Consider the following 23,580-nt stretch of genomic DNA (forward strand, 5'->3'; position numbering starts at 1 on the left):
CCATCTGCAGTGATTTTGGAGCCCCAAAAAATAAAGTGTGACATTGTTTCCACTGTTTCCCCATCTATTTCCCATGAAGTGATGGGACTAGATGCCATCATCTTCATTTTCTGAATGTTGAGCTTTAAGCCAACTTTTTCACTCTCCTCTTTCACTTTCATCAGGAGGCTTTTGAGCCTCTTCACTTTCTGCCATAAGGGTGGTAGACCACATTAATAGAATACAATTGAGACAGAAAGGGTTCTCAAAAGAGCACCTCCTGAGTTTCTGCTGAATGCTCACTAGTCGAACTATGAAGGAAAAGAAAAGAATTAAAGAATATGAGCCAGGTATTAGAAACAAATATTTGAAGAGTGTGAAATAAAATTAACGATTTGATTACTCATTTTAGTTCTCTTTAGTTTTAACAACTAAAACTCCCATGACACATAAGTTCATATAGAGCACCTAAATCCAACTTTCAAACTTTTGATTCTCAGAAATGCTGCACTATAAGCACAAGAGTAAAGAGATGGCCAGTACAAAACAAGGAAGCACCTGTGCCAGGTGATTTCCCAGGGTGGCCACCAAGGGGCACCATCAGGTCATTCATAAATAACTTGCTCAGGGAGCTGTAAGTGAGGGAGGGCTGTTTCCAGTGTGGTTTAATAAGGAGCTGTTTCATGCATTGATTCAGCTGGGACTTGTACAATTTAGTATTTGTAGCTGAGAGACTGCCAGAGATTCAGAACGTAATTTGATTCTGCCAGAGATTCAGAATGTAATTTGAGTTTTGCTATGTCACTGAACACATCTCCTGTACAAATGTAGTCTTGATTCTCACTTCTCCATTCTCTTAATGGCTTATAGAATTATTCCATTTCTGACAAGTCCCCAGTAGCCTCATCTGCTAGAGTGGATTCTCTTATCTCTTTGAACTCTGAAACACCGAATCTAAGTAAGAATCTGAACTTAGATTTTTTATTTAAATTAGATAAACTGTTGCACTTACATTTATCTGCATAAGTGCTGTTTCTGTCAAGACAGGAGGCAGATTCTAGACCAAACTAAACTCTCAGTCAAGAAAATGGCAGCCATGCAGCCCTCTCGGTTCCCGCGGCTCTGCTCCCAGGAAGACACCCAGTGTTGCTGAGTGATCTTGCACTAATCGCTGTCCAGCATGCTTTCCCTTTTCAGGTATTTCCTGTTGCTGACAATCTGCTTATTTTAAGGCCTAAGTTACTATAAACCATTTAAAAGACAACTTGGTGTGAGAAGCTTTGGCTGGCAAGCCTTGCTGCCTGCTAAAGAGGGTCTTCCTGGGAAGCAGAGAGCTGGTGGGAACCTCACATTCAGGATCTGGCCCCAAAGTCAGCTTTGACAAGACACAGAGATAGAGACTTACACCACCACATTCCCAAGAGTCTACTGTACAAAGAACAATACACTGTGATTTATTACAACATAATGAACAAACTGGGTAGAGGAACACTGATGGAGGCTCCTCCATGGTTTGATGAAAAGAGCTTTTCTTGAGTTGTTTCAACTGATGGTAGCCTGATTCAATAGAAGCAAGTTTTGTTTGTTCATTTCTCAAGGGCACATCATTTCCACATGTGGGGAATGCATTTTCCTGTAATGTCGCTCACATACTAGGGTGTGTGTGTGTGTGTGTGTGCATACGCACACTTAGTCGCTCAGTTGAGTCCACTCTGTGACACCATGGACTGTAGCCCACCAGGCTCCTCTGTCCATAGAATTCTCCAGGAAAGAATACTGGAGTGGATTGTCATTTCTTCAGTGGATCTTCCTAACCCAGGGATCAAACCTATGTCTCCTGCAGGAGATCCTGCGTTAGCAGGCAGGTTCTTTACCACTGAGCCACTTAGGAAGCCCAGGGAAGCCCTTAAAACAGTATGAATATGCCTTATTGTGCAGTCACTCCCCACACTATACATCCCACACGCTGTTCCTCCTCATGTTGAGGTGGCCTCTCTTTCCAGTAAAGAGTAAGGATGATCATAGCCTGGTGTTAAGATAGTTAGGCTCTGCCAGGTAACAAATAAACCCTGAACTCTCAATGGCTGAATAGTATAGAAATTTGTTTCTCGATCGTGCTGATGTTCCTGGTCAGAGGGTTTTCCAGGACAACTATTCTCTAAACAGCAACTTCCAGGATTAGCGCTGCTTCCATCACACACCTCTGCCAACTCAGAGTCTTCACTGTCAGCCTCCCAGATGGAGAGACAGCCGACTAAAAGAGCGTGAGGAAGTTTATATACGGGGTCCTGGGAAATGTAGACTTCCTGCAAGCTCAAAAGGAAATGAAATGATCTGGTCAACACACAGAATCAGCTCTGCCATGATCATGAATCATTATTTCTAAAAAGGAACTTTCTGTAAACATCAAGTTCATCTTCCATTTTAATCTCACATTCTTGGATTCTATAACGTTTCTAATAACAGGGAGAAAATTAAGTCAAAATTTTTCATCCTTGTGATTTTATTGCCTGTATAACCTACATAAGTATCTTAATCTACATAATATTTTGCTTAACCTGGAAGAATATTTTAATTACAAGCCACCCTTCATAGATGGAAAAGCACTGACCACACTGTCGCTCACCCTGACATTCCACCTTGAGACTTCACACCATGTTACAACTGGAGCCCACAACCATTTGCAAGACCTTGCTTCTCCACATTTGCAAAGCCTTAACACTCCCAAATACAACAGAGAACATTAAACTAGAGTAAAGTTTTCAAATTCCTGACACATATTAATCTTCGGGATTTAGGAACGAGATACCAGAATTCCCAAGAAGCCCCAAAACCATTTTCCTTAAAATACTGCCAACATTCTTCCTACTCTTTATTCATGATTATAAATATTGGAAATAAATATAACAATTAATAAATATTAAGTTTAGTGGCATTGCAGAGAACTACAGCCTATGGCAAATATTAAAACACTGAAGAAAAGTGGGTGAATGTTAGTAGATAGTATTTGTAACATTCACATCTTCCACCAAGGTTAACAGCACTATCAGAATCACATGTGAAAATTGCCAACTTAAGCATTTGTTGTGCTTCCCAAACGTGTTATTTTTGTAATAGCACTCACAGGATTTGTGTAAGGTATATGATGCACATAATTGAATTGATACTTTCTTTGCAAGAATGACTCAGTTAGCAGCAGATGGGACCATGAATATACACGTGTAACATGGCAACAGCTGCAAGCAACATGGCCTGATTAGATGGTGACCACTTCTCTCTAAGTGTTGACTCCAGCCTCAGCTCCATGTGTCAGCAAAACCTTACCGAGCAAAGCTCAAAAGAATTCTGGCACAGACACAGTGAATCAGGGCAAGTTCAGCTAACTCCTGCACTAGAACTGTCTGCTCCCACTGATTGCCAGTCTCTTGCCTTGTATCTGACATTTGGTGAGTCCTTTGCCTTCTATGCTCTTCCCAATGCTGACTAATTTCCATCCACTTGGTGAGATCCCCCCTGAGCTCTAAATGCTTCTTTCCCCTAGGTGTCCCTTCTCAGGCTCCCCACCCTCCCCAAGTCCCTGCTCTATCTACTGCTTAACCAGCCTTGGTCCCCTGGCTTAATCCCAGACCTGAGCACTGCCAGCTTCCATTACCACTGATGCTTCCCATTGATCCTGATAACTAACCTTCCTATGTGGCCCTTAATGGAAGATACAAGTATAAATAATATATTAGAAAAGGGAACCCTCCTACACTGCTGTGGGAATGTAATTGGTACAACCACTATAGAAAATAATATGGAGCTTCCTCAGAAAACTAAAAATAGAGTTGCTATATGATCCAGAAATCCCACTCCTGGACATATATCCAGAGAAAACTAATTTGAAAAGATACGTGCACCCCAATGTTCATATCATTACTTACAATAGCCAAAACATGGAAGCAAACTAAATGTCCAAATATATTCAGTGAAATACTGAAGTGAATTGAAGTGAATCACTCCGTTGTGTCTGACTCTTTGCAACCCCATTGACTGTAGCCCACCAGGCTCCTCCATCCATGGGATTTTCCAGGCATGACTACTGGAATGGGTTGCTATTTCCTCTCCAGGGGATCTTCCCGACCCCAGGATCAAACCCGGGTCTCCCGCATTATAGGCAGATGCTTTTACCATCTGAGCCACCAGGGAAGTCCCACTCAACCATAAAAAAAGAATGAATGCCATTTGGAGCAATATGGATGGACTTAAAGATTATTATACTAAGTGAAGGAAGTCAGACAGAGAAGACAAATATCATATGATATCACTTATACATAGAATGTAAAATATGATACAAATGAAATTATTTACAAAACAGAAACAGACTCACACAAAACAAACTTACAGAAAGGGGGGAAGGGATAATCAGAAGTTTGGGATTAGCAGATACAAACTACTATATATAAAACAGATAAATAACAAGATCCCACTGTACATAGCACAGGAAACTATGTTCAGTATCTTGTAATAAACTTGTAATAATGGAAAAGAAAATGCCAATATATTAAATGTACAGATTGAAATAAAATGCTTCATATATGATCTCAATCTCATAACACATCTGAGAGATGAAAACAATGGCAGCATTATTTCCTTAATCTTAAGATGAGAAAAAATGATGAATATGAAAGTTGTGATAAATTTAAACAGGTCAACTTTTAATATAGCTGAACCAGAATCAGTGTTTCCTTTTTATTATTTGAATAGATAAGTGAATGCTTACTAGTGCCAGGCGCTTAATGCAGTTTTCATTTTATTTATTTATATTCTCTAGAAGGGAATGTGCTTATATCAATGGTGAATAGTGCTCTATCACTATTAACCAGATAGTCATAGCAAGAGGTTACAGAGGTAGAGTCTGTGTTGGTTGAATGTTATTTAGAAACCATTAATCATATCTGAGCACTTTCATTAACTGTTTCTTAATGATTGATGCTAAGAACTAATTCATCCATCTTTGCAGCCCAGAGAGGAAGGCTTGAGGAACTGTCAGAGAAAGGAACTTTGAGCACTTTACAAACTATAAAGTGTCACTAACATATCCTTTAATATAATCCTCAATTTTCTGAAGGGATATGGCCAGGATTATCTTTACTACATAAATGAAACAAAGACAGGGACATAAAATGAAATCCAAGGACAAACCTACTTTTTCACTCTTGATAAATTTTGGAACAGTCTTTGTGGAAACCCCCCTGCAGGTCAAGAATGTAGCAAGAAAGTGATGGTGATGAAATATTCCCAAATTTAGTTTTACCCAACTGACAAAAACAGGTAAGTAAATCTTTCAGTTTGGAGAAACCCATCCCAGTTTTTGACAATACATAAAGGCTTAGACCAACTGTACTGACCGCATTTGTTTGTTTTTGGCTGTGCTGGGTTTTTGTTGCTGGGTTTTGGCTGCATTCAACATGCCAGCAAATTTGGAAAACTCAGCAGTGTTCATAGGACTGAAAAATGTCAGTTTTCATTCCAATCCCAAAGAAAGGCAATGCCAAAGAATGTTCAAACTACCGCACAGTTGCACTCATCTCACAAGCTAGCAAAGTAATGCTCAAAATTCTCCAACTCAGGCTTCAACAGTACATGAACCATGAACTTCCAGATGGTCAAGCTGGATTTAGTAAAGGCAGAGGAACCAGAGATCAAACTGCCAACATCCATTGGACCATCAGAAAAGCAAGAGAATTCCAGAAAAACATCTACTTCTTCTTTATTGACTACACCAAAGCCTGTGACTGTGTGGATCAAAACAAACTGTGGAAAATTCTTAAAGAGATGGGAATACCAGACCACCTGACCTGCCTCCTGAGAAATCTGTATGCAGGTCAAGAAGCAACCATTAGAACTGGATATGGAACAACAGACTGGTTCCAAATTGGGTGAAGAGTATGTCAAGACTGTATATCATCACCCTGCTTATTTAACTTAAATGCAGAGTACATCATGCAAAATGCCAGGCTGGATGAAGCACAAGCTGGAATCAAGATTTCCAGGGGAAACATCAATAACCTCAGATATGCAGATGACACCACCCTTCTGGCAGAAAGCAAAGAACTAAAGAGCCTCTTGATGAAAATAAAAGAGGAGAGTGAAAAACTCAACATTCAGAAAATTAAGATCATGGCATTTGGTCCCATCACTTCATTGCAAATAGATGGGAAAACAGTGGAAACACTGACAGACTATTATTTTGGGCTCCAAAATCACTGCAGATGGTGACTGCAGCCATGAAATTAAAAGATGCTTACTCCTTGGAAGAAAAGCCATGACCAACCTAGACAGCATATTAAAAAGCAGAGATATTACTTTGCTGACAAAGGTTCGTCTAGTCAAAACTATGGTTTTTCCAGTGGTCATGTATGGATGTGAGAGTTGGACTATAAAGAAAGCTGAGCACCGAAGAAATGATGCTTTTGAAATGTGGTATTGGAGAAGACTCTTGAGATTGCTTTGGACTGCAAGGAGATCAAACCAGTCCATCCTAAAGGAAATCAACTCTGAATATTCATTGGAAGGACTGACGTTGAAGCTGATGTTCCAATACTTTGGCCACCTGATGCAAAGAACTGACTCATGGGAAAATACCCTGATTCTGGGAAAGATTAAAGGCAGGAGAAGGGGACGACAGAGGATGAGATGGTTGGATGGCATCACCGACTTGATGGACATGAGTTTGAGCAAGCTCCAGGAGTTGGTGATCGACAGGGAAGCCTGCCGTCCTGCAGTCAATGGGGTTGCAAAGAGCTGGACACGACTGAGCAATGGAACTGAACTGACTGGGTTTTTATTGCTGCCCTTGGGCTTCTCTTGTTTTAGCATCATGGCTCAGTAGTTTTACCCACTGCATTTCTTGCTTCAAGTTAGCAGCACTTTCTACTGCATTCCTACTGTGTTTATACCACAGTGAAGCTTTGCAACAGCCTGGATTCAGCTGCACAAATTTCCCGGGTGACCACCATTGCAGTCTCATCAGTTATCACTGAAAAGCCACATAGCAATAAACATGTAGCCCACTCAACTCCTGTGGTTAAAACCAAAAAGCAGCTGGGGTAATATTGAACTTGCCACTGGGAGGTGATACAGAGTTGAGATTGATAGTTCGGGACAGTGAGCCCAGACAGCTCAAAATCTGGCTTCATTATTCACCAGTGGTGCAACTTGAACTGCGACCTCCTCTGTGATTCTGGCTCCTTATCTGTACATGGGTAACTAATAGCACAGCCTCAGAGGTGGCGGTGAAGATGAAGGGCGGCAGAGTATGCCTGCTCAAAACAGGCCACTTTGGCCTGAGGATTATTTTGAGCTGGGGGCTTCCCTGATAGCTCAGTTGGTAAAGAATCCACTTGTTATACAGGAGATGTGGGTTTGATCCCTGGGTTGGGAAGATTCCCCTGAAGAAGGGAAACCTTACCCCCTCCAGTATTTTGGCCTGGAAAATTCCACGGACTGTATATTCTCTGTACATGGGTAACTAATGGCACAGCCTCAAAGGCAGTTGTGAAGATGAAGGGTGGCAGAGAATGGCAACTCAAAACAGGCCACTTTGGCCTGAGGATTATTTTGAGCTAAAGGTACACAGCAAGTGAGCTGACCAGCTCTCTTTTCTTCCTAAAAGCAGGAGACAAACTGCCCTATGGCTTTCCTGATGGCTCAAGCGGTAAACAATCCGCCCTGAATGCAGAAGACACAGGGGACTTGGGTTCGATCCCTGAGCAGGGAAGATCCCCTGGAGAAGAAAACAGCAACCCACTCCAGTATTCTTGCCTGGAAAATCCCATGGACAGAGGAGCCTGGCAGGCTACAGTCCAGGAGTTGGACACGACTGAGCACACACACACTGTTGGAATTGGAAACCAGCCTATGAGAGGTGTCCACCTACAGAAAGGAAACAACCTTATCATCAAGGGTGGGAAGGTGGAGGCAAGAGACTTCTGTGCAAAAAGACCTTGTTAAAGTAACTCTTATCTTTCTTTAGCCTCCTTGTTTATTTTAGTTAGTTTTCCACAGTTACCTGTCTTTGCTCATTAGGCCTTTATTTCCTTATGAGGGCTTTCCTGTCACATTAAAATTATACTAAATAAATATGTATGCTTTTCTCTGGTTAATCTGCCTCATGTAAATTTAAATCTAATGCCCAGATGAAAACTCTAAGTTGTTCAGTCACTAAGTCGTGCCGTACTCTTTGCGATCCCATGGACTGTAGCACACCAGGCTCTTCTGTCCTCCGCTGTCTCCCAGAGTTTGCTCAAATTCATGTCCATTAAGTTGGTGAGGCTATCTAACCATCTTATCCTCTACCACCCCGCTCCTCCTTTTGCCTTCAATCTTTCCCAGCTTCAGGGTCTTTTCCAACAAGGTTCTTCACCTCAAGTGGCCAAAGTACGGGAGCTTCAGCTTCAACAACAGCCCTTCCAACGAATATTCAGGGTTGATTTCCTCTAAGATTGACTGGTTTGAGCTCCTTGCAGTCCAAGGAACTCTCAAGAGTCTTCACTGCTGCTAAGTCGCTTCAGTCGTGTCTGACTCTGTGCGACCCCATAGATGGCAGCCCACCAGGCTCCCCCGTCCCTGGGATTCTCCAGGCAAGAACACTAGAGTAGGGTGCCATTGCCTTCTCCAAAGAGTCTTCACTAGCACCACAATTCAAAAGCATCAATTCTTCAGCCAAAGGTTAAGTAAAATTTTGCCTCCTCTACAGGGATTAAATAGGATAACTATGTATCTGAAACACCTTAATATAGAAGAAACACTATTATTATCTACTAAATATGTGCATATATGTGAATGTGAATGTAAATGCCAAACAAAAAAAAGTGCTCTGGAAGGAAGCACAAAAAAATGGTAGTAGTTGTCATTCTAGGGAAGGGGAGTGAGATTCAGGGGAAGGGTTGAGAATGATGGGTGACTTTTACTATTTACTCTGTATTTTTCTGAATTTTAATTTTTTTCAATGAGAATTTCTTCATCAATGAATTATTTGTGGAACTTTAAAAGTGATATATAGGGAATTTCCCAGCAGTCCAGTGCTTAGGACCGCAAGCTTCCACTGCAAGGGGCATATTTGATCCCTGGTAGGGAAACTAAGATCCCACAAGCCTCATGACTCAAAAGCCATGTGACATGGCCAAACCAAAAAAAATTTTTAATTAAAAGAACTGACATATAAAAGTCACCCTTTGCAATAGTGTTAGAAAAATCACATCATGTACTAAAAGTACCTATCATTTAATCAAGTAAAACAGGTTTTGTATTTTTTAAAATAACCTGAAAATATCTTTTAAAAATTACAAATCTGATTTTTAAAAAAATCATATCAGTTTTACCATAGGAGAGGATTGCCTTAGGAAGTAGCTAAAGCAGTGTCATAGGAAAGTGTGTTAATGTGCTCCAATCACAACATCTTAGAAACCTCTTGTGGTGTAATTATAATGGAAGTTCTTACATGACAATGCCAACCTTTTTCATTACTGTGTCACTGTCTAGAGCGGTCATTGCTTTTAGTCTTCTGCAGTCATATCATCATGACTATTTGCATTTCCACACCAACATTACTTCACCTAGGCCACAGCCGTGCATTATTATATAGGACACGTTTTATTATAGGTAATAAAAGTCACAGCAAAAATACACTTTTAAATTTAAAGCCAGTATTCTGCACTAGTCCAGAATATTTCTGGTGACTTTTGTGCCTCATGTTTGGAAATATTAAAACAATAATTTACCTGAGCGGTTTATCCCTTATTTCAAGGGTATAAACTCTGGGAAGAGGAGCTGTGGTAGAGATGCTTCTGGGGCTCCTATTCCCTCATACGGAGCCTAACTGTACCCACGGAGGCCTCTGCTGACCCTTCCTCCTTTTACAGGTATATAGAGAAAGTGCAGGGACTGTAAAGGCTGAAGCTTGAGATTCTCCAGCTGGTGAAATTGAATCAAAGATAACTAAGTTAGAGAAACTTGTTCAGTGTGGTCAACCATTCACACTATCCTAAAGGAAATAAAGGCTTTTCTAGAGGGATATTAGCGGGGGCGGGGGTTGGGGACAGATGTGTGTTGGGGGGGCGGTAAAGAATTCCCTTGCCAATGCAGGAGACGGAGTTCAATCCCTGATCAGAAAAAAAAAAAGTCCCACATGCCGAGGAGCAACTAAGCCCAAGGGCCACAACTACCGAGCCTGTGCTCTAGAACCTGGGACCTGCAATGACTGAGCCCATGTGTTGCAACTATTAAGGCCAGCAAGCCCTAGAGCCCAGGCTCCAGAACAAGAGAAGCTGCCGCAATTCGCAGCCACCACAATGAGAAGCCCTCCCACGGCAACTCGAGAGTAGCCCTACTCACCACAACTAGAGAAAAGCCCAAGCAGCAATGAAGACTCAATACACGCAAAAAAAAGAGAACAATTAAACACGTCTGCCTTAAAAAAGAGAGAGAGAGAGGGAAAAAAGGAAAGGAAGAGGAATGGTAAGCTGAAAGGGGCAAAGGAGTGGCCTTTGAGGAACCAGCCCAGATGAAAGCTCCTGCGATTGCATAACATAACCACCAGGTGGCGCACGGAAAAGCATCAAACTCGGGCCTTCGGAGGACTACAGTTCAGTCATTCAGTCCTGTCCGCCTCTTGGTGACCCCATGGACTGCAGCGCGCCAGGCTTCCTTTCGGTTACCAAATCCCGGAGCTTACGCATGTCCATCGAGTAGGACTACGGTCTTGCGTTAAAGCCACCAGCCCCTTAAGTTCCCACCAGTAGTCAAACAAAGCAAGGGTGGTCTCGCTTTGGCAGCACATAGACTAAAATTGGAACGGTACAGAGATGAGTACGGCCCCTGCGCAAGGATGACACGCAAATTCCTGAAGCGTTCCGTATTTTGCGCCCTTCCCCACCGTCCAGACACCGTTTGCGTCTTAGCCCCCAAGGAAACGCTTTTTGTCAAAACCACAACGCCTAGCAGTTAATTCTGAACTTGTGGTTTTTCACTATAAAAAATAAGGCAAGGGTGATTGTAAACACCATGGAATTGTGCCGCATAGATAGGAGGGAATTGGGAGGGGCTCATAAAAGGGTTTGGGTTTCTGTTAGATGATTTAGGGAAGAGTTCATCAGGTGAGGCTTGCTCTGGACCAGGTGCAGTCAGAAAGAAGGGGTAATTTAGTGACTGAGTATCTTAATGATTTTCATCAAATATATGACAGGAACGGGATCAAGCTAACGCCGTCATTCAGAAAGAACCATAAAGAAGGGGCAGTTACTCGTGTCAGCTAGGAAATGGTGGCGGGGAGCGCAGGGCAGGAGGCAGGAGTTTGGTTGTTTCCCTGGTTCTAAGAGCTGCTTTCGGAGAAGGCGATGGCACCCCACTCCAGTGCTCTTGCCTGGAAAATCCCGCGGACGGAGGAGCCTGGTGGGCTGCAGTGCATGGGGTAGCTAAGAGTCGGACACGACTGAGCGACTTCACTTTCACTTTTCACTTTCATGCATTGAAGGAAATGGCAACCCATTCCAGTGTTCTTGCCTGGAGAATCCCAGGGACAGGGGAGCCTGATGGGCTGCCATCTGTGGGGTCGCATAGAGTCGGACACGACTGAAGCGACTTAGCAGCAGCAGCAGCAGCAGCAGCAAGAGCTGCTTTGGTTTGTGCTGAAGGCATGATTGCAGAATGGTCTCTGTTTCACTCCACAGAGGGTTCTCAGGAGACAGTGCCTTTCTGAGAAAAGGTTTATGATTGGCAGGTACTAAACCAGTTCCCAGCTGTAGAGGCCAGGCCAGTTACCAGCTGACAGCTATGGAAACTTCTTTTTTTTTTTTTTTCACATGCTTCTTATCCTCTGGTTCCCTGCTATCAGAAGGAGCATCCTAGGAAGTCATCCCCAGGGAAGCCTGTGGCATGGTAGCTAACCAGCTGAACCATGGCTTCAGACTGACCTGACTGTGCTTCCCAAGTCTACCATTCACACCGGCTGTGGGACCTTGGATAAATTATTTAACTTCTCTGTGCCTGTTTCCTCTTTTGTAAAAGAAAATAAAAATAGTACATGGAAACTGGGAAAATGAAATGAGATAGCATATGTAAAGTACTTACAACAGTGCCTAAAACATGCTAGGCATTTAACTTAGACTAATCTACCCTGTTCTGGAGAAGGAAATGGCAACCCACTCCAGTATTATTGTGTGGGAATAATAGGATTCTGGGGAATAAGAGGATCCTGGCGGGATACAGTCCATGGGGTCACAAAAGATTCCGACATGAGTTAGCGACTAAACAACAACTCAGTTCATTATTTGTCAGAGGTCACAATGCTCAATGCACTCTGGAAACCCATCAGGGGACTGAAGAATCAACTAATATTCAGTTTATGAAAACACTTCTACTATCAGAAGGTGCTCATGCATATACCACTACTATATATAAAGTAGATAACTACTGATAATAAGAACCTACTGTATAGCACAGAGAACTCCATCAATACTCTATAATAATCTATAAGGGGAAAAAGAAGGGATATATGTATTCACTTTGCTGTTCACCTGAAACTAACACAACATTGTAAATCAACAATCAATGCCAGTAAATTTTTTAAAATGTGTTCATTAAATAATGTTTTTCTTTTTTATGACAACTTGAAAATAAAATCAGAATATTTAAAAGAAAACAAAAAAGATTACTCATAAATGAAGTTGAAGTGTTCTCTTTTATTTCTGGTTTGTCCAAAGCGTATCTATTCCAGACTTACTAAGAAGAGACTTGTATTCAAAAAGATTGTTGCAAGGAGGGAAGGAAAATACTGCAGTGAGCAAAGGCTGTGACATAGGTTTGCTGCAAGCATCTCAAAGTTGGGCAAACAGATTTTCCCTCTGTTATAGAGAGGAGTAAACAAGGCTAGGAAGAGCCAGACTCAGGGAAGTGGGATGAAACAGTGGTGTGAGAACTTCCCTGGTGGTCCAGTGGTTTAAAATGTACCTGTCAATACAGGGTACACAGGTTCAATCCCTGGTCCAGCAAAGTCCCACGTGCCACAGAGCAACTAAGCCTGTGTGACACAACTCTGGAGCCCAAGAGTCACAACAAGAGAAGCCACTGCAATGAGAAGCCTGTGCACCACAACTAGAGAGTAGCCTCTGCTTGCCATCACAAGAGAAAGCCAATGAGCAGCAATGCAGACCCAGTGCAATCAAAAATAAACTGGAAAATAAAAAAGAACTTAAAAAAGAGTGGCATGAATGGATGGTAGATTAGAGAATGTTTGACCGTATTCTCAGAAGCTGTGTGTTCAAACATGTCTGACTCTTTGTGACTTCATAGACTGTAGCTCATCAGGCTCCTCTGCCCATGGAATTTTTCAGGCAAGAATACGGGACTGGGTTGCCATTTCCTTCTCCCAAAGGATCTCTCTGACCCAGGGATCCAATCTGCGTCTCCTGTGTCTCCTGCACTGCAAGCAGATTCTTTACCACTCAGCTACTGGGGAAGCCCTTTCTCAGAAGCTGAAGTGAAGTGAAGTCGCTCAGTCGTGTCCGACTCTTTGCGACCCCATGGACTGTAGCCTACCAGGCTCCTCTGTCCATGGGATTTTTCCAGGCAAGAATACTGGAGTGGGTTGCCATTTCCTTCTCCAGGAGATCTTCCCAACCTGAGGATTGAAACCAGGTCTCCCACATTGTAGGCAGATGCTTTACTGTCTGAGCCACCGGGGAAGTCACTGAGGATGGGCCAAAGTTCAAGGACCTAGAGGAAGAAGAGAGCTTAACCAAAGGTTAACATTATTGTGGTGCGTTTACTGGTAGAGACAAGCAGTTCAGCTAATCATTTATGAGGCAAAGAAAGGAAATCATGAGGGTCTATGTCTGGCCTTGTCACAGTGAACAAGGGACATCTTGTCTACATTGGCCAGGAAAGGACGGGTCTTAGTATTAAGCAAAGGCTGCTGGGGGATTTCTTAATCCTCACCAATGTTTTCTAGGATAACAGGACTCAGGTAAGAGTCAGCATTTATTCAGGTTGCAAATTATAATACAAGTTTCCTATTTCTTAAATTGCTGTGTTTCACATAAAGGATGAAATATCCTGAGAGATCATGGATCCTTACATAGAGGCACGGGTCTGTAAGGCAGAACGGCCAGTGAAGGGCTGGTTTATTTGCAAAGCCCTTGGCAAACTGAACTGTTTAGAACATATAACTTGTGTGGCTCTTGCATTTCTTCCAGCCTACAAGTGAATCCTGGTGACTCAGTGTTGAAAAATCCACCTGCTAATGCAAGGAGACACAGGAGACACTGGTTTGATCCCTGGATCGGGAAGATCCCCTGGAGAAGGAAATGGCAAACCACTCCAGTATTCTGCTGAGATAATCCCATGGACAGAGGAGCCTGACAGGCTACAATACATCGGGTCACACAACTGAGTGACTAAGCATGCATGCACCCACAAGTGGATCAATAAAAACTAAACCTTGAAATGAGGCAACATCAGCACATACGTTGAAACCACATTTTAGTTCAAACCCTGTTGAGGGCCCAGCTCTCCTCCAGGGCTTTGGGGAGTCTCAGTGTTAAAATGCTGCTCAGCCCACACCCACTGCAGGGCGATTGCTGTGCTGCTTACTTCCCTTTGCCTGAAAGGAGTCCAGCCTGCATGTAGACCATCTCCCTCTCATTCTGTCCTCTCCTTTCAGAGCCTTTCCATCTGGAGTGACACAGCTTGAGGGTGCTCACATATTCCACTGTGGAGCTGGGCAATCTTGTAACTCCTGCATTTTGCGATGTGTCCTGGAGGCAGCCTGGATCTGCGCTAGACCTGAGAGGCTCCCCACACCTGCCCTCCACCTTGGGGAACGTCTTTATTACATGGTCTCGTCAGGTTCTGAGCAGTCAAGCTTTGATTTACTTTTCCTTCTGAGAGCCAAGGGAATAAAACTGTCAAGTACAAGCTGATGATCTGAACTCGTTCTGAGGATTTATGAAAATGCTCAAAATCCATGCAGGGCTTGAGGACAAACAGCCTGACGTCCTCAGTCAGGAAGTGCGTGCAGTGGGTCTCACCACCCTCCCCACTCGACCGCCCCTTCCTCTTTCCTGAAGAGATTCCTCTCCCGCTCCTCCCCACCACATCAGGGGACAATGCTCTCCCCGTCTTAAAAACAAAACCAACCCCTGCCTGTTCTGAGAAAGAGGATGTGAATCAGAGGCTCCTGTAATTGGAAGGAGCTTGACAGACTTGTCTGGTCCCCTTCCCTCCTTTGAGAAACTACTTGTGGCTCCACATTTGGAAGGTTAGCACCGCCCTTTTTCTTTACATCTAAGAAGCTTCTAATTATGAATCTTTCTAGGGGCTTCCCTGGCAGTTCAGATGATAAAGAATCCACCTGCAATACGGGAGACCTAGTTTCCATTCCTGGGTTGGGAAGATCCCCTGGAGGAGGGCAAGGCAACCCACTCCAGTATTCTTACCTGGAGAATCCCCATGGACAGAGGAGACTGGGCTCACAGTCCATAGGGTCGCGAAGAGTCAGACACAACTGAGCTACTTAAGCACAACTGCAGGTGCCCACACACACTCAGTCCTCTCTGGTTCCTTTCTTCAAGTAAGCTCAGAGAGCGTTGTGTGTTTAAATTCAAAATAGATGAATGGTTACGTATTAATTTTGCTTGAAGATGAACAGAGTTTACAGTGGGGGATTGCCAGGAAGCAAACTAGAGACATAAGCTAAGAAAGCAGAGGAGGACTTCCTCAATGAGTGGCCACTATTCAGATGAAAGGCAAAGTAAAATTCCTCCCAGAGAGACACAGGAACAGTTGGAGAACAGAATCCTTCTAAGGCTTGCACCTTGACAAGCATATAGACTTTCTGAGGCACTGCAAACTGTATAAACTGTTTCAGTCCTCTTAGGAATGCATTTGTTAGCATTTAGAGAAAAGAAAATTTTACCTTTGGACCCACATTTTAAATACCTGTTAATAGCTAACTATCACAAGTTGTAGAGCTTAATATAGCCATTTTTTTAAAAGATTTATTGATTTATTTGGCTGTGGTGGGTGAGTAGGGGCTATTCTGTTGCAGTATGCAGGCTTCTCATTGTGGTGGCTTTTGTTGTGGAGGCTCGAGGCACAGGGGCTTCAATAATAGCAGCTCATGGGCTCCGTAGTTGTGGCTCTCGAACTCTAGAGAGCTGGCTTAGTAGTTGTGGTACATAGACTTAGTTGCTCCACAGTATAGGGGATCTCCCTGGACCAGGGATCAAACCAGTGTCCCTTGCATCAGCAGGTGGATTCTAAACCACTGGACCACCAGGGAAGCCCTTGTCAATCATTTATTTTGCAAGTGGTTTTACAGGTGAGCAATTTGAGGACTCCACAGGGCAGTCTGTCTGCCTGGCTTCATGTGGGGGCAACAAGGTCTAGTGATAGCCTTCTAGGTGGCGTCTTTGCTCCTGCGTCTGACATCTCAGTGATCCTTGGGCTTTTCTTGATGCCCACCTGGGGCTTCAGACCCCAGGGCTTCTTCATGTGGCTTGAGCTTCTCATAGCATGGTAGTTTTGAGAAAGCTGCACTTTCTAGAAGTAGGAAATAGATGTTACTAAGGCCAGTTAAGGGCTATACCTGAAACAGGAACAGTGTCACCACTGCTGTATTCTAACAGTCAAAGTAGTCACAGAGCCCATCGAGGTTCAAGGGGAGTGTCAAGTCCTTGTTGCAGAAGAGCAGTGGGGTTGGGAGATATTATGTGGCCATCTTTAGAACATACAACCTATCACAACTCATAATCTTTTTAGGAATATATCACATGGAAATTATGCCAGAGAAGTACAAATCAGAGAAGCTCATCACAGCTTTTGTAGGAAAAAACCTCCAAACAGTGGAAACAATCTATAAGTCTACCAATAGGTAAATGACTAAATCAATTGTCACATACCAACTCACAGGAATAAAAAGCCATAATAATTGAAAAGACTATGAAATAACGTGAATAAGTGTTACTCATAGCTCAGTTGGTAAAGAATCTGCCTGCAGCGCAGGAGACCTAGGTTCAATTCCTGGGTCGGGAAGATTCCCTGGAGAAGGAAATGGCTTTCCACTCCAGTATTCTTGCCTGGAGAATCCCATGGACAGAGGAGCCTGGCAGGCCAGCCCATGGGGTCGCAAGAGTCGGACATGACTTAGCGACTAAACTACTACTACTACTACTATAAAAGGAGAAAATGTACAATTGAGAAGCATATGTACTACGATGATAATTATGTAAAACCCTACACACATCTGGGTAAAGTCTGGAAGGAAATATGCAGAAATGAAAATTATTGCCTTGAGGTGGTAAGATTCTACATATCTTCCATTTTCCTCTTTATTGTTACAGCTTCACGAAAAATGAAACTGAGAAGAAAAGAAGTAAAGCTTTAATTGTCAGTGCTCAGTGCTTGGCAGGTACATGTAGAAGTGCAGGGAAGATACACTGAATACAGGGAATTACAGCTCTCCCTGTAATTCACTCATTCAGATAAACTGCCAGGTCAGAGGATCCACAGATATTCTTGTTTATAATTAACTTTCTGCTTTGACCTCTCATTTTCAGAATGCTGATTGTCATAGGAGCAATAATTGTCATATTAGCCTTGCTATGTTCTTAAGGCTGGTCATGATATGAGATTGTAAATACTTTAAAAAGCTACTATAACATAAAACATAAGGTGATATTTTAATCTTTTTCATAATAACTCCATCTACCCCTACCCCTCCTTCTAACCCTGTCTCCCATGAAACACTCCCAGTAGTGAAGCCTCTATGCAGTCTCTTGAATCTTGGCTGACATTGTTGACCCTATTAACCAATAAAATATGCCAGAAGTGATGCTGTGCTAGGTCCAGGCTTCAGTCTTGAAACGATAGTAGCTTCCACTTTTTGCTCTTGGGAGCCCTGAGCTGCCATGTACGAAATCCAATTACCTTGTTGTAGGGACCACATAAAGCTGGGAGGTCAGTTGACCAGGGAGTTGGGAGGCCTCCCTCAATATGCCAGCTGATTGCAGATGCACAAGTGACCACTGGCAAGATCAATAGAAAAATCACTCAGCTGAGCCTAGCCCAAGTGAACAGTTGTTTTACAACACTAAGTTTGGGGATAGTTTGTTATGCAGCAACAGAAACACCAGATACCTGTGCCTTTTATTGATGTACTCATTCCAAAATATTTATTGAATCTCTTGTTGTTGTTGTTCAGTAGCTAAGTCATGTCTGACTCTTTGCAACACCATGAACTATAGCACTCCAGGCTTCCCTGTCCTTCATTATCTCCCTGAGTTTGCTCAAACTCATGTCCCTTGAGTCAGAGATGCCATCCAACCATTTCATCTTCTGTCACTCCCTTCTCCTCTTGCCCTCTATCTTTCCTAGTATTTGGGTCTTTACAAATGAGTCAGCTCTTCACATCAGGTGGCCAAAGTATTGGAGCTTTAGCTTCAGCATCAGTCCTTCCAATGAATATTCAGGGTTGATTTCCTTTAGGATTGACTGGTTTGATCTCCTTGCTGTCCAAGGACTTTCAAGAGTCTTTTCCAGCACCACAGTTCAAAAGCATCAGTTCTTCAGCACTCAGCCTTCTTCATGGTCCATCTCTCACATTGGTACATAACCGCTGGAAAACCCGTAGTTTGATTATATGGACCTTTGTCAGCAAAGCGGTATCTCTGCTTTTTAATACACTGTCATAGCTTTGTCATAGCTTTTCTTCCAAGGAGCAAGTGTCTTTTAATTTCATACCTGCAGTCACCATCTGCAGTGATTTTGGAGCCCAAGAAAATGAAATCTGACACTGTTTCCACTTTTTCCTCATTTATTTGCCATGAAATAATAGGACCACATGCCATGATCTTCATTTTTTGAATGTTGAGTTTTAAGCCAGCTTTTTCACTCTTTTCTTTCACCTTCATCAAGAAACTCTTTAGTTCCTCTTCACTTTTTGCCATTAAAATGGTATCATCTACATATCTGAGGCTGTTGATATTTCTCCCAGCAATCTTGCTTCCAGCTTGTGATTCATCCAGCCCAGCATTTTGTATGAGGTACTCTGCATATAAGTTAAATAAGCAGGGCGACAATATATAGCCTTGACATACTCCTTTCCCAATTTTGAACTAGTCCATTGTTCCATGTCCAGTTCTAACTGTTTCTTCTTGATCTGCATACAGGTTTCTCAGGAGGCAGCTTAGTGGTCTGGTATTCCCATCTCTTTAAGAATCTTCCACAGTTTTTTGTGATCCACACAGTCAAAGGCTTGAATCTCTACCAGTGCCAGTTCTAGGAACTGGATACAGTGGTGAAAATTAACAATTAAACAAATAGATAAACACTTCCTAAGGAAGTTGGTCTTGAGTAGAGATCTAAATGATTAGATGGAGCCAACTATACAAAGATTAGAAGGAAGCATGTTGCAGAGATGGTGAAGAGATGCAGTCAAACAGGTAGGTAGGGACTAGATCATGTTTTGGCCCTGAAGGAGTATGGATTTTATTCTATATGTAATGGGGAGTTTACTGGAGAGTTTAACAAAATAGAATAATATTGTCTAATGTGGTCTCTTAAAAAGATGATTCTGGCAGCCATGTAGAATAAAAACTGTAGGGTCACCAGAGAAATTAGCCAACTCTTGCCATAGTCCAGGTAGTACATAAGGATGGTTCAGACTAGAGAAGTAGATCTCAAAGTATGGTCTTGGTAGCTTAGTGTTTCCTTAAAAAACTAAACATTGATTTGCTATATGACCTAGCAGTTCTACTTCTTGGTGTATATCCAAGAAAACGGAAAAGCTTGCACACTGATGTTCATAGCAACATTATTGATAATAGCTAAAAAGTGGAAAGAACTCAAATGTCTATCAACTAATGAATAAATAAAATGTAGTATATATCCCGGAGAAGGCAATGGCACCCCACTCCAGTACTCTTGCCTGGAAAATCCCATGGATGGAGGAGCCTGGTAGGCTGCAGTCCATGGGGTCGCCGAGTCGGGCACGACTGAGCAACTTCACTTTCACTTTTCACTTTCCTGCATTGGAGAAGGAAATGGTAACCCACTCCAGTGTTCTTGCCTGGAGAATCCCAGGGACGGGGGAGCCTGGTGGGCTGCTGACTATGGAGTCACACAGAGTTGGACATGACTGCAGTGACTTAGCAGTATATATCCATGTAATGGAATATTATTAAGCTATATGAGTAAATGAAGTACTGATAGATGCTACACATGAACTCTGAAAATACTATGCTAAGTAAAAGAAGACCACTGAATTGAAAGTTCAATTCAGTTTTTACAAAGCACCCAGAATTGGCAAATCCTTAGAAAAAGAAAGTAGATCAGTGGTTATCAGGGGTTGGTATGAGAGGCAATGGGTAAAGATTGCTAATGCAGAGATAATTGCACAACTTTGTAAACATGCTGAAAACTATTGAACCATCGGTCTTTTCTTTCCTTTTTTTTTTTTTTAGCTTCATCATACATCTCATGTGCTCTTAGTCCTTCCACCAGGGATTGAACCCAGACGCCCAGCATTGGAACCTTGAGTCCTAACCACTGGACCACCAGGGAATCCCCTGTTGATCTTAAAAGGGTGAAGTTTATGGTATACAAAGTATAGCTCCATTTTTTTTAATGTTAAAAAGTGCTTTCTGGGGAGCCCTGAAGATCCCTCTGAGACATTCTTGTGGGTTTGTAAGGTCAAAAGTACTTTCATAATAGCAGTAAGACGTTACTTGCCTTTCTTACTCTCATTCTTTCATGAGTATACAGCAGAATTTTCCAGAGGCTATGTGACATGTGATATTGCAGCAAATTGAATGCAGAAGTAGCTATGAAAGAAAATCCAGCCTTTTTAAAAAAAGTCAGACATTAAAGAGATTGGCAAAAAAGTAAAGCAATGCTACCATTATCACTAAATTTGGGGGGATATGTCTATTTAAAGTGTACTATTTATATTAACATGATACAGACTTATTTTTTAAAGGGTAAATAAATATTTTAAATTGTTTCAGCTCTGATTTCTGATGCTAATGATATATATTAATACAACTCATATAAACATAACAGGTCTTTAGAGTCCATAACAGGAATTTCCAAGAGTGTGAAGGAACCCTGAGACCAAAACATCTGAGGATTGCTGAAATAGAATGATAGCAATGGAAATATTAAAAAGTGGTTTGAAATAAGCTCTATTGCTGGGGATTTAGATGTTAGTAGTAAGAGGAAGAAAGAATCAAGGATGGGTTCTTGTTGGGGGCCTAAGCAAGTATGCATGGTGGGGCCATGAGCTGAAATCAGGAGAACTTCAATATGTCAGCAAATCTGGAAAACTCAGCAGTGGGCACAGGATTGGAAAAGGTCATTTTTCACTCCAGTCACAAAGAAGGACAATGCCAAAGAAAGTTCAAACTACCATACAGTTGTACTCATCTCACATGCTAGCAAGGGTATGCTCAAAATTCTTCAAGTTAGGCTTCAGCAGTGCATGAAAACTTCTAGATGTACAAGTTGGGTTTAGAGAAGGCAGAGGAACCAGAGATTAAATTGCCAACATTCGTGGGATCATCGAGAAAGCAAGGGAATTCCAGAAAAAATGCCTACTTCTGCTTCATTGACTACGCTAAAGCCTTTGACTGTGTGGATCACAAGAAACTCTGGAAAATTCTTAGAGAGGAATACCAGACCACTTACCTGTCTCTTGAAAAACCTGTATGCTGGTCAAGAAGCAACCGTTAGAACTGGACATGGAATAACAGACTGGTTCAAAATTGGGAAAGGCAAAACAAACAAAAAAAAATGGGGAAAGGAATACGTCAAGGCTGTATATTGTCACCCTGCTTCTTTATAACTTATGTGCAGAGTATATCATGCGAAATGCCGGGCTGGATGAATCACAAGCTGAAGTCAAGATTCCTGGGGAAAATACCCACAAACTCAGATAATCGATACCACTCTAAAGGCAGAAAGTGAAGAGGAACTAAAGAGTCTCCTGGTGAGGGTGAAAGAGGAGAGTAAAAAGGTGGCTTGAAACTCAACATTTAAAGAAAACCAAGATCATGGCATCCAGTGTCATCATGTGTGTGTGCTAAGTTGCTTCAGTTGTGTTCGACTCTGTGCGGCCCCATGGACTGTAGCCCACCAGGCTCCTTTGTCCATGGGATTCTCCAGCCAACAATACTGTAGTGGGTTGCCATGCCCTCCTGCAGGGGATCTTCCCAACCCAGGGGCTGAACCTTCATCTCTTATGTTTCCTATATTGGCAGGCGAGTTCTTTGCCTCTAGTGCCACCTGGGAAACCCTCTGGTGCCATCAGTTCAGTTTAGTTCAATTACTCAGTCATGTCCGACTCCATGGACTGCCACATGCCAGGCTATCACCAACTCCTGGAGCTTGCTCAAACTTATATCCATCGAGTCGCTGATGTCATCCAACCATCTCATCTTCTGTCGCCCCCTTCTCCTCCTGCCTTCAATCTTGCCCAGAATCAGGGTCTTTTCCAATTAGACAGTTCCTTACATCAGGTGGCCAAAGTATTGGCATGTCAGCTTTAACATCAGCTTTTCCAGTGAATATTCAGGTCTGATTTCCTTTAGGATTGACTGGTTGATCTCCTTGCAGTCCAAGGGACTCTCAAGAGTCTTCCACAACACCATAGTTCAAAAGCATCATTTCTTCAGCCCTCAGCTTCGTTTATAGTTCAACTCTCACACATATACATGACTACTGGAAAAACCATAGCTTTGACTAGATGGAGCATTTGTTGGCAAAGTAATGTCTCTGCTTTTCAATATGCTGTCTAGGGTGGTCATAGCTTTTCTTCCAAGGAGCAAGTGTCCACCACAGTGATTTTGGAGCCCAAGAAAATTAAATCTGACACTGTTTCCCCTTTTCCCCCATTTATTTCCCATGAAATGATAGAACCAGATGCCATGATCCTCATTTTTTGAATGTTGAGTTTTAACCCAGCTTTTTTCACTTTGTTTCACTTTCATCAAGAAGTTCTTTAGTTCCTCTTCGCTTTCTGTGTTAAGGATGGTGTCTTCTGCATACTTGAGGTTATTGATTTTCTCCTGACCATCTTGATTCCAGCTTGTGCTCATCCAGCCTGGCATTTCGCAAGATGTTTGCCCATCTTTGGATGAAATGTTCCCTTGGTATCTCTAATTTTCTTGAAGAGATCTCTAGTCTTTCCCATTCTATTGTTTTCCTCTATTTCTTTGCATTGATCACTTAGGAAGGCTTTCTTATCTCTCCTTGCTGTTCTTTGGAACTCTGCATTCAGATGGATATCTCTTTCCTTTTCTCCTTTGCCTTTCGGTTCTTTTTTTCTCTCAGCTATTTGTAAGGCCTCCTCAGACAACCTCAGACAGGCTTTTTGCATTTCTTTTTCTTGGGGATAGTCTTGATCACTGCCTCCTGTATAATGTCATAAACTTCGGTCCATAGTTCTTCGGGCAGTCTATCAAATCTAATCCCTTGATTCTATTTGTCACTTCCACTGAAAAATAAGGGATTTGATTTAGGTCATATCTGAATGGTCTAGTGGTTTTCTCTACTTCCTTCAATTTA

General features: G+C 42.4%; 1 long non-coding RNA gene and 1 other non-coding gene across 4 annotated transcripts in view; one reads left to right on the forward strand and one right to left on the reverse strand.

Annotated features, from left to right (window-relative positions):
- LOC138437692 (uncharacterized) overlaps positions 1-15,597 on the reverse strand; it is a 47,284-nt gene extending 31,687 nt beyond the window's left edge. The window contains exon 1 of one of the 3 annotated variants that reach the window (XR_011256115.1): positions 15,456-15,597. This is a non-coding gene — a long non-coding RNA (uncharacterized lncRNA). The remainder of the gene's footprint in view (positions 1-15,455) is intronic. The other 2 variants (XR_011446590.1, XR_011256116.1) reach the window with 2 other exon arrangements.
- Positions 10,779-10,884, forward strand: LOC138438415 (U6 spliceosomal RNA). The gene has a single exon (XR_011256351.1). It is a non-coding gene; the product is annotated as a U6 spliceosomal RNA (small nuclear RNA).
- Positions 15,598-23,580: the final 7,983 nt, after the last annotated feature.

This window comes from Ovis canadensis, chromosome 3, assembly GCF_042477335.2.
Source record: "Ovis canadensis isolate MfBH-ARS-UI-01 breed Bighorn chromosome 3, ARS-UI_OviCan_v2, whole genome shotgun sequence".
Classification (NCBI taxonomy): Eukaryota; Metazoa; Chordata; class Mammalia; order Artiodactyla; family Bovidae; genus Ovis; species Ovis canadensis.